The sequence below is a fragment of the Capsicum annuum genome, chromosome 10 (genome assembly GCF_002878395.1).
Source record: "Capsicum annuum cultivar UCD-10X-F1 chromosome 10, UCD10Xv1.1, whole genome shotgun sequence".
Lineage (NCBI taxonomy): Eukaryota > Viridiplantae > Streptophyta > Magnoliopsida > Solanales > Solanaceae > Capsicum > Capsicum annuum.
This window is the reverse complement of record NC_061120.1, coordinates 123,144,718-123,156,083: the sequence shown is the minus strand read 5'-3', so window position 1 is coordinate 123,156,083 and position 11,366 is coordinate 123,144,718. Positions and strand designations below refer to the sequence as shown.

At 32.2% G+C, this 11,366-nt stretch overlaps 1 long non-coding RNA gene across 2 annotated transcripts; it reads left to right on the top strand.

Annotated features, from left to right (window-relative positions):
- The first annotated feature begins 2,324 nt into the window (after positions 1 to 2,324).
- LOC107845673 lies at positions 2,325 to 6,738 on the top strand. 2 transcript variants are annotated; one of them, XR_001666947.2, is made up of 4 exons: positions 2,325 to 2,668; positions 2,877 to 2,999; positions 4,761 to 4,893; positions 6,163 to 6,738. It is a non-coding gene; the product is annotated as an uncharacterized LOC107845673 (long non-coding RNA). The 2 variants fall into 2 exon arrangements; XR_001666948.2 differs by having other exon boundaries at positions 2,410 to 2,668; positions 2,865 to 2,999.
- The last annotated feature ends 4,628 nt before the right edge of the window (positions 6,739 to 11,366 follow it).

Here is an 11,366-nt window from a genome sequence, read left to right as displayed (position 1 = left end):
TATCTTTTTCTTCCTTTTAGCATCTAAAACCTGATTTCCTACAAAACATACCCAGAACACAGCATATCTCACAAAATAATCAAAGAAACTTACTTATTTTTATCATTTTAAGCATCAAAAATGCTATAAATCCATATCATATCAACAGCCGATCAAATGGTCAACGACCACTAAGTAGCCGCACTAACACCAACAACCTTCAAAACTTGTTTTTGACCCCCAAAATTTATTGAAACCCTATAACATGATCCAATAGTGAAAAATTATTATAAAACACTTTATAGATCTAATGGAATCATCGAAACTTTTATCCAATATTGTTTCGATTAATTGTGAACCCCACCCCTATAGTTCTATTTTTCATATAATTCTTTCAATAGTCCAAAATATGTCTGGAAGCCTCAGTACCTAAACCAAGGATCCCTCTAGCCTAAAATCAATATTCTAGAGCTGATAGAACTATTGGAATTCTCATTTGAGATCATCTAAACTAGAAGTTTTGGCTCGAGACCAAATCCTAAATAATGAGAGCTCCAAAACAGAGAAATGAACCTAAAATCCAAATGAACTATCTGATAATCGAAATAATAAATTTGACAAGTCATAAATAACCTGTAGCTACAGTGAAAAGACTCAAAAATATTGAAAATGCATGAAAATTAAGAAAATAATCGTAAGGTCATTGCATATGTTATCATAGAATCTAATTCTATAGAAATGGTCTAGATATTAGAAGGGAAAAGGAAAATCCCTTGGAGTGTGTTTGTGGAAGTGAATACCATTAACTTTCTAAGGAATTCTCTATTAGTAAGAGTACAACACTTTCTATGAGAGGCAAAAACTCTTACTGATTTTTTTTCTAACTTTTTTTTGCAAATGATTATCAGATTAATCAGTTTCAGGATATCCAAAGTACAGGTAGAAGGATTCATAACCTAGACAAAATAGTTACTCCTTATTTAAGAATAAATTCAATAGATATATCATGATTAGATATATCATGATTACAAACCAATCTTGCTAACAACTTAATGTAAATTTAGTTTGATTTATCTACAACCAGTTGCTTATACAGTTTATCAACTAGTAAGCCCTTATGCTGAAGCTATTTCATGAGATTTGTGTATTCGCACCTATGAGAATTTTTTGAGGTGTTTATTAGACACCAAATCAAGATTATAGGACTTCTAGCTCTTTGATCGGTCTATCCTTTCACTAAGCTTAGATCATCCAATTAATCGAATGAAGATAAAGTTGAGAAAATAAATTGACAAGTTCTTCTGAGGAATTAGAGATCAGACGAAAGAAAAGATGTAAAACCTGAAAACTTCTTCGAGATGCTTCCTCATTTTAGATCTTTTTATTTTTTTCTGGTTTTCTCTACTTTTCGTTTTAAGATTGTTTATTTCCTATTTTAATTATTTTGTTTTTATAGAGTTGTATCACTTTTGGATCTGGCTGATGTGCATAATTTGTTCTTTTTCAACAAAAGGGCCTTCTTGCCCAAATTAAACTTAGAAAAATACTGGGAAAAAAAATAAAACTTAATCTAATGAGAATTAAAAAAAAAAAATAAAGAATAACAAAAGGGTTTTCAAAAGGGACAATGCTGGGAGAAAGGGGGAAAGTCAGGGTGAAGTAAATTGGGTGCGGTGTAGAAGATAGGATATTTTCATTTATTTATTTCCTATTGAAAATTAGTTTTTTATTATAATTTATCTTAAAAATATTATTTTAAACCTCCAAATGCCACATGTTCTCTTTTAGTTAATTATTGTTCAAAAGTACCAAACTTATATAGTAAGGTCCTATTTAGGACCCGTTTGGCCATGCTAGATGAAATTAAATCATGAGATAAAGTTAAATTTTTGTTAGATATATAATTTAAATTTTTTATGTTGTACTGTTTCTCATAAGCATAAAAATCTCACAACTTGTGAAAACTATCAAAATTGTCGCAATTTTTTTTCTAATTTTTCTACCAAATAATCAAAGATTTATAACAAAGTATAATGCACTATCACAAAATTATTCTAAAAAAATATAATGTTTATTGATCAAACTTTAATTCAATAAAAAAAAAAAATTAAACATGAATTGTAGTGTACAACTCTTTAATTGTCATGGTGTATAAATTTGGTACCTCATCTATTTTATTAGAAATAATTATTTCATAACTTTTTCCTTTTATTATCGGAGTATGAAATAATTTTATTTGGTGTTAAGAAAATCAGAAGTTATATTTCAATGTTATCGCTTTGTCATATTTCCTACAATATTCTATTCAAAGATTATTAAGAAAACATAATCATTTTTGTTTTGTTATTTCTTTTTTCTATATATTAGAAAAGAAGGTTTTCTATATACTAGAAACTAGAAAAGAAGGTTTTGATATGTATGCTAACCGCAAGAAAACATATTTCAAGGGTAGTATAGTCATTTCACCTACCAACTCAGCTAATGATAACACGTGTTTCAAGTACTAGAACGTGTCTTTCAGTTCTACTGCCACCACAACACTGTGTAGAGAGTTCCTTCGTCACTTTATTTTCACTGTTTCACAAGTAATTTTAGGCTACCCAAGTGTAGTAGCTTGTCTTTCAGTTCTGCTGCCACCACAACACTGTGTAGAGAGTTCCTATGTCTCTTTATTTTTTCTGTTTCACAGGTAATTTTAGAGGTGTTGATAGCTCAATTTTTGTGATTGTTGCTTGTCCAAATACTAGAACTATCAAAGATTGAAACTCTAAAATCTTTGAAAGAACATACTGGCTTTGGAGATAATTATTTAGTTCAAAAATCAATTTTAGTGTAATATTTTTTTGTGGTTCTTTATAGTTGGACATTTGGTAAATTCCAAGTAGGTATTTTTGCAGTACCATAAGAAGATTGCGGCTCGACGTTTTGGGAGATTGGTGGTTGCTGCCGCCGCTGATTATTACTCCACACTTGGTCCTTGTGTCTGGGAACGGTAAAGAAATCGAGCCTGCTTATCTAAGGTTAGCTCGACAAGCAATAGGATCCTTTTTTCTTCTTTTTAATTGCTCCATGATATTAACATTTAATTGGGTTAAGATTTGTTGTTTAATCTACAGCTGGGTGAGTTGCTGTTATATAATCTATCTTGATTGAAGAAAATTGGCTGTAATAAAATTCTTAATTTGGCTAGAGTTATTGATTGAAGTCAATTGGTAACATTTTATTTTGGTGTTGTTCTTTTTACGTGTTTGGCTAGAGTTGTTTCTCTTTATGAATGTCGATTCTAGCTTTAAAGACTCATCATCTACCAAGTCGGATGAGTTCCCAATAAGCAATTTAATCGACGCACGAGCATAATTTAGTCATCGTATTTGAATTTTGTTCAGCTTCTATGTGTGATTCAGGAAAAACTAAATCACACGATTTCTTTTCATTCATAATTGAATTTGATTGTTTGGACCTTTGTTTGATTTAGGGAAAAAGAATTCTTGGGTTGTTTTAAACTCACTGTTGGTTCGTTTAGTTGAAATTCATTATTTGTGTCAAGTCAACTTCTCTCTCTACCTGTTTGAGAAAATTGTCCAATTGAATGGCCTCTTTTGATTCTAATTTTCCTATTATCTGTTGATATGTTGGAAAGTTTTCGCTAATCCCTTCCCATATCGCCTGTACTTTCAACAATCTAGGAAAAAGCTACAAAAAAAGTCTAGGATTGTTTCCCTTTTAGCTCTGTAGTTACGGTATAGCTTTTTAGGTTGATACATCGTGTTTGGTTTTTACAATTTTGCTATTCTTTGTGTCGCTTATATTGTCGCAATGGAACAAAGTCTTGCTATTGACATAATACCATTATTAAGCAAGATGGAATCGTGACATTAACATTATTGTAGCTCCGTAGTAGTGACTACACGTACGCTGCACAGAAATACTGAAGACATTTCTATTTTGATCTCCTGCAGGAAGGAGAACTAATTACTATAAAAGGTACTTTTGAAAATAATTTAAGTGAGACGTCAAATTAATTTAAAACATCAAGAGTTAACTTATTATTTTCTATCTATTTTTACTTTTAAATTAAATATTATTATTATTTTAACACTTATATAATAATTAATTAGGGGTAATATTTAATAAAATTACAATTGAAGCAATGAAGCAGATATGTCATATATGTCTTTTTTATTAAATATTATTATATTTTTTAATATGTAAATAATTTAAAATAATTAATTAAGGGTAATAAAATGACAAATAAAGTGTTATTTTATCTATTCTTTTCTGTGGAATGTGTGTAATTCCTCTACAATTACACCCTTTAAAATTCATAGATGAAGGGTACAATTAGAGTTTAAAATTCGTAGATAAAGGGGAGATTATATTGATTTTTTAAGTGGTTATTCAAATTATGTTAAGGGTTTAAAGAAGATGAAGCTTTTGACGAATTCATTGGCACCTTCATCGGATTGTAAAGGAGTATTTTTTCCATTTTTAAGAAATTTATGATGTTCTGCAATTAAAGTTTTTGGAGTTTCGTTGAGGTTTCCATCAATTGCTTGATTTGGAAAAGATAAAAAAGAAGTAGTGCAAAACCTCCATTCGTTATCTACCTATACATTCCATGGCAAGGTAGTTTTCTCGTTGTTCATAAACCCAAGCACATTTCCGTTCCCAATAATCTCTATAAAAAGACTACCATGATTTTCAAACGAACCGAGGGAGATTCGATGCATGAAAAAAGGAAGTCCCATGCTTTCTCAATATGAGTCAACATATTTGAATAGGTAGTTGATACGTTCGCAATTGTCGAACCTGTTCCAAAAGCTGATGATGACGAGGCACCATTACCTGCTGTAACAAAGCTGAATGTACTGTCTTTCATGCACCGAGACCAACAATATCCAGGTGTTGAATTTGGTGAGTTTTTTTCCACTTTCTCACATCTATTATCTGTCGATTAGCTTAACCTTGATTATCGAATTGAACATCGATATTTTACTATTTATAATAGCAATTTGCTGGCTGTTATGATAAATCAACAGATGAAATAATACTTGCCTCAGTCATTGCTTCATCATATTCTAAGGTGAATTCATTCAATTGTATCCTACTTCGCTATAATTATTTGAAGCTCTCCGGAAGTTTCATGATATGCAAACACATCTCTTCATCTCTCAGACATAAAATCAAAGAAATCAACTGTGGTGACCATATCAAATATAGAAATGACTAGTGGAGAAATTAGTCACGAACTGTGATACCAGTACTCTTGGCTAAGAATAAAAGAATGCCAAGTTCAAGAAAGAATTGTTTCAACTTTTAAAGAGAACTGATGGAAAAAAGTTCTTTTCTTATTTCTCTGTAAAAAGTTAGTCATATATATAAAGTTAACAAATACTGTGTTGTTCTTCAATTGTGTGATGATCCTGTTCATTGACAGATTATACCCATGTTGCAGTACTTCAGTAATTGTCTGTAAATTGTTTCACCTCCTTAAATTGTAGGGTAACTACATTTACTTTGAGTTGTGATTTGATGCATTTTTCAGTATTATCCCATCAGTGACAATGAAATAAAATACATACCCATGTTTTTAGTAAATTAAGCCTGCATAACATAAGCAATAGTTATGATTTTGAATTTTATACTATTTAAAACAAAATGAATAGCGAGAAATCCTTTAAGCTTTTCAGTAAAAGGGCATATGCATACAATATCTTTATAAGACAGCTTTCGCAGAGTGATCAAGGCTTATTTAATGAACAACTAATATAGTACACACATCAAAGTAACTACATTTTTTGTAATGTATTTAATATATTTTTGGACAAGTGATGGGCAAGGTCAAAGAAAGTCAACTAAATAAATATTTACTACATATTATTCATTGGCATTTATGTCCAAGTGTCTGAAGATTCTTTGATCTCTTTAATTTATCTGTAGAAGCACATGTTTTTTCGAAGATCATGGTACCTTATGGTTATTTAATATAGAATTTCTTTTAGTTTTCAGTTATGTTGCTCACACTCTTTGAAAGTGTCAATGGATGGGTTCTTAATGACTAGAATTCTCTTTGAAAGTGTCAACGGATGGGTTCTTAATGACTAGAATTCCCTTTGTTTCCTTTTTATAGTTGTTACCGTCACCAAGTTCTTGACATTTTGATCAATGCATTTATTCTGTTAGATTGTTGGAGAGATCGCTGGAGGGAATGACACACGGAGATCGAAGCAAAATGATGCACTGTATTTCAATAAGATCTTGGGGCTTAAATTTTCCTACAATTATGTGGGGCATATGCTCGTGGATGTTGCTTCTGGGAATGTGTGATACTAGTGCGTGCTGCTTCCTGGGAATCTGTTACCCGTGTTTACGCTACGCGGAGCTAGAAAAAGGATAAGGAAGTTAGTACTAATGGTACAGTTTGACCAGAGTTGGCTTCAACTGGTGGAAGTCAACTACCATTGTTATCCTGCGTATCTGTCGGATGTAGTGTTGGGTAGTGTTCTTTCTTCACCTATGACTGCATCAGAAAATAAAGTAATATCAAAATCTATTTCCGACAGGAGACAGGAGGAATTTGTAAGTAGAATCTAGAAATAAGAAGAGTTGAAATTGGCGACGATTAGTTAGATAAAGTATATCGCAGAATATTTTTTGTTGGTAACAGCCTTGATTTAATATTATTATGTACAACATTGGAAGGACCGATGAACTTCGGATAATACTATAAGTGTCTTACGTTCTTCTTCCTCCCTTTAATTTTTCTTGTAATCCTGTTTGAAACTGTAGAAAATACTATTCTACTACATAAAAGAACTTAATTTTACACTTTTTATATTTTTAAGCCTGTCATTCATATCTTTGTTACAAAATCATCTCGTGTTTTGTGTTTGTCCTCGACTTTAATGGAGCTCCAATCTAAAGTATAATTTGGACTTTTTGTCTGTTGCATCTCTATGATGGTGCTCTTATGTTTGTTTATTTTCATGCACTCACCAACTGATGCAATTACAAATATCGGATGTCTTCCTGATGATAACACTCAAAAGTATGAAGCAACTAGGTTTTGATTGATCCCATAGGGAATAAGCCGAAAATCATTCTCGAACTTGTTAAAATCACCGGGCAATAAGTCGAAATCAATTCTCGAATCACCATCACCAGGCAATAAGCTGAAAATCATTCTCGAACTTCGTAAAATCACCCGGCAATACGGGAAAGTAAAAGGATTTGTTAAAAAAAAAAAAAGAAAAAGGTTAAAAAAAAAAAGAGAAAAAGGTTCAGTTTGGTTGTAAACAATCTAAGACGAACACGAACATTAGGCTTGTGTTTCCCCTGTCTTCTCAACTTAATAGATTTATCATGTACTGTCGAACTATTTCAATACCTTGCATGAAGAATCTGAGTCTCTGAATGTCGCTTTACTAATTCATATTTTGATCTCAGTTATCTATTACATTTTAGGTGTAGATGAGATGGCGGAATTATAAGATGGAAGTATATTTCAAATTAATGTTGTGATCTTCTTTTTCAAATGGCTACTTTTCTTTTGAAATAAGTTCAAAAGTAGTGAATACAGGTGGGATCTTAGCGTTGGCCACCGCTAAGAAATCAATAAGAATGAAGAAAATTCAATACATGCAAGAATCTTTATCTGGAGCTACTTGACACTTCTCTTACTTCGTTAATCTGTTAGGGTTCCCACAACCCTAGCTAAGGGAATAAGACGCTCATAGTTATGAGATCAATAATGAAATCCACAGATAAAATTATAAAATCAATCTCACAATAATGAAAGAATAAATTCCAAATTCTTAAATTGAATAACAAACCAAGAACAATAAGATGTTTGTGAAGTTGGCCCCAAAAGGCCTCCTTCTGAATCAATCGATATGTAAATGTATGAATATCTAATCAAAAACTAAAGGGTTTTTATAGATTACAAGAAACACTAGAAATTAAATCCTAACTAAATTAGGAAAACTTAATTACCCATACATAATAAGACTTAAAAACATCATAGAAGTGTAATTGGGATACATGGATGTGGCAACCCAACGATCCAACAAGTATAACTTTTAGTATACTTAGAATTTTTTTATCTCAAGACTCACCATCATATATATAATTGAATTAGCTTTACAGTGATACCAATTTTGTCTTAATCTAATATTGGAGTGAAAAGTTATGGCTAAAATACTGAAGCACTGTCAAAGCTGCCCAGATTATGACTCGTAATGTTTCCTTACGGGTTGTTATGTGGGAGCCGTAAACTAGTCATTAAAGTTTGAAAATGGGTTTCTGACTACGACTCAAGCCATGACTCGTATCCAGACCTTATGAGTCATGACCTAAGTTGTTGGGATGGCTTCTAAACATGTTCCAAACAATTCTTAAGGGGAATTTTTGGTCTTTCCCACTTTTTTCTTTCACTTGTTATCACTTGAACCTTGTACTTCAGAGTTTTACATACTACTCTCCTTACGATCAGTCATTATGAGTTGTAGTCTGATTTATGACTCGTAGTCTTCCATAACTTCAATGCTAGACCTTGGCATAGCTCATTGGTATACTTACGAGTCCTCTAAACGACTCGTATCCACTTCTTATGAGTCGTATTCAACATTTACTTAGTGGCTTAGATTCACTTTTTCTTCTGGTATCCTGATAAGTAAGTCTATGAGTCATAAGGTGACTTGACGACTCATAGCTTGACCAGTACTTTGTCTTTTTTTTAGAACTTTTATTTCTTCTTTTTAGTACAACACCACTGTTACTTATTTTACCTACACAATCACACAGAACTACATCATATCCAACAAAATTGCCTAAGTCCAAGCATAAATTCCTTGTTTTAGGCATCAAATATGATATGTTTCCACAACACATAAACACACTCAACTTAGAATATTGCATGTCCTCAGGTAATAAAATATAACAAAATAATATGATGATACTTAACCAAAAGAAACTTAATATACCTATGGCAATCAATCATCAATTTCATGCTCAAGATCATTACTCTCTCCAAGTTCAGTACTTTAAAACCGTGTATATCAGTAAAGAAAAATAATGTGACACAAAGGAATCAAGCTATGACATTACATTAGAAATAAACAACAATGCATATATACAAGTGTAACACCCTGTATTCAAGTACGTGTATTGGCGTATTCAAGTACGTGTATTGGTCTTATTTATATGAAATTAATTTTTTTATTTTATTTATACCGAAATTTGCCCGTCGATGGCTCCATGCGAAGGTTATTGAATAAGCTTTCTAACGATATAAAGATTTTCAAAAATGGATAGGTTTCGGATATAATCGATCATGTTCGAAACTATAAAACGGTGGCCGGGATATTTGGGAATAGTAAATGTGCAGGAAAATTTCCTGCACACAAACTACTGAGGCCAGTCAAATTTTTGGGTCAACTTCGAATGATCATAACTCCCTTAATATAATAAACTGGGAAAGCTGCAACCTATGAAAAGAAATATCTTTGAGTCTTCTTTCCAATGCAATTAGTTTCATCCAAATCCAACGTCTGAGTAAGGAGTTATACTCGTTTTACTTCAGCCTATCAAAACAGATTTTTAGGGTCAACTTCAAACGACCATAACTCCTTGTACAGGACGAACTAGGTGGCCTACTTTATATGAAATGAAAGCCCTTTGAATTATCCATCCAACGATACCAATTTCACTCAAATCCGATATCGGAGAAAAGATTTATGGTCGATCTACTTTAGCTTATCAAAACAGTCCACCAAAGGACAGATTTGACATTATTTAAATTTTAAAGGCATTTTGGTCATTTCCTATTATATTATGGACGGGAATATGTATATATATACATGTATATGAGTTCAAAAACTCATTTTCATTATCAATCATTGAGAAAGAAAAAACCCTAGCCAAATTTGACCTTTAAATTACTTTTGATTCAACCGTAGAAATTCCAAAGTAATCCGATAACTGCGTTTGTCATCTCGAGAGCTTTGAACAGCACCTATTATTTGTGCAAACAGGATTGCATAGTCAAGAGGTGAATTCTAAGGTATGAATATTGTTTGCCTTTGTTCTTTTCCATATGTATATGTGTGATAGAGGATTATATGTATTGGTTGTTATTGAAAGGTGATGAAAATAGGGTTATGGGCTATTTTGCATGGTTTGGTTGTATTGAATTGTGGAAGGTGGATATGGTAATTGAGTTATGGAAGGTGGATATGGTGATATACTATTGAATTGATGATTATTTATGTCTATGGCTCAATTTGGTTTAATGGATTGGTTGGAAGGATAAATGAATCCAAACTTGATATTGGAGGATGTTGTATGAATATGCATGGCATGTGAATGTAATTGGAGTATAAGAGGGTTAAAGTGACACCCTTTATGGTGTAATTAAGGCTTACTACTTAACCACTAGTTTCGTGAATTCAAATAATTGAATTGTGACATTTGGTCGCTAATACTAGATTGTTATATATGTTCATTGTAGATAAGTGATCCGAAAAGACGGAAAGTCCGTTTGGGACTAGTATTGAAGGTTGACAGTCAGGTATGTAAAGCATACTCTATACCATATCTTTGGCATAAAAGTGAACAATTGTTCTATTAAGAAAGTTTCCAAAGTTATTCAGTAACATGTGATCCGTAATGGTTTTGTATGATGTCCTACGTTACCAATGAACTTGTTTCCACCCTACAAGATGTCAAGACATTCCAATACTTACTTGTTTTCCAAATCTTACATGTTTATTGCACTAATGAATGTCAGAAGGTATCCGGTTACTCAAACAAGATCCATGTGCTATTAATGACTCCAAAACGTTTCATTGATATACCAATAAGTTCCTACTTCATTGTTATGGCATTGATGACTCCAAAACACTTCATTGATGTGCCAATGAGTTCTTACTTCATTGTTATTGCATTGTTGGTCTATTTATATGTCTCTTATTGATGTATCATTATTTCAAAGTATAAAAAATGTGGTGGCAACCAAAATAACAATCTCAAAGATTAATTGAACTAAGTGATGGAAGTTCTCTCTTATCAGGTGGTATCCTAGGGGCATATGCCTATCATGGGTCGATCCCTATTTATGTGTTTATAGGTGGTATCCCAGGGGCATAAGCCTATCATGGGTTGATCCCAGTTGATATGTATTAGAGGCAGCCTAATGGTCATAGTACAATACAGTAATGATTACAAAGATGATAAGAACAAAGGTAAAGTGATTGAATAAATATAATGTACAGGTTGTCACAAGTTCTAGTAAGTGTGGTCCACTCCTATTACGATTTATTCACTTGTTTCTGATTTTTATTGAGCTCCTATATCATATGTGATTATCTACAGCTTTACATACTCAGTAC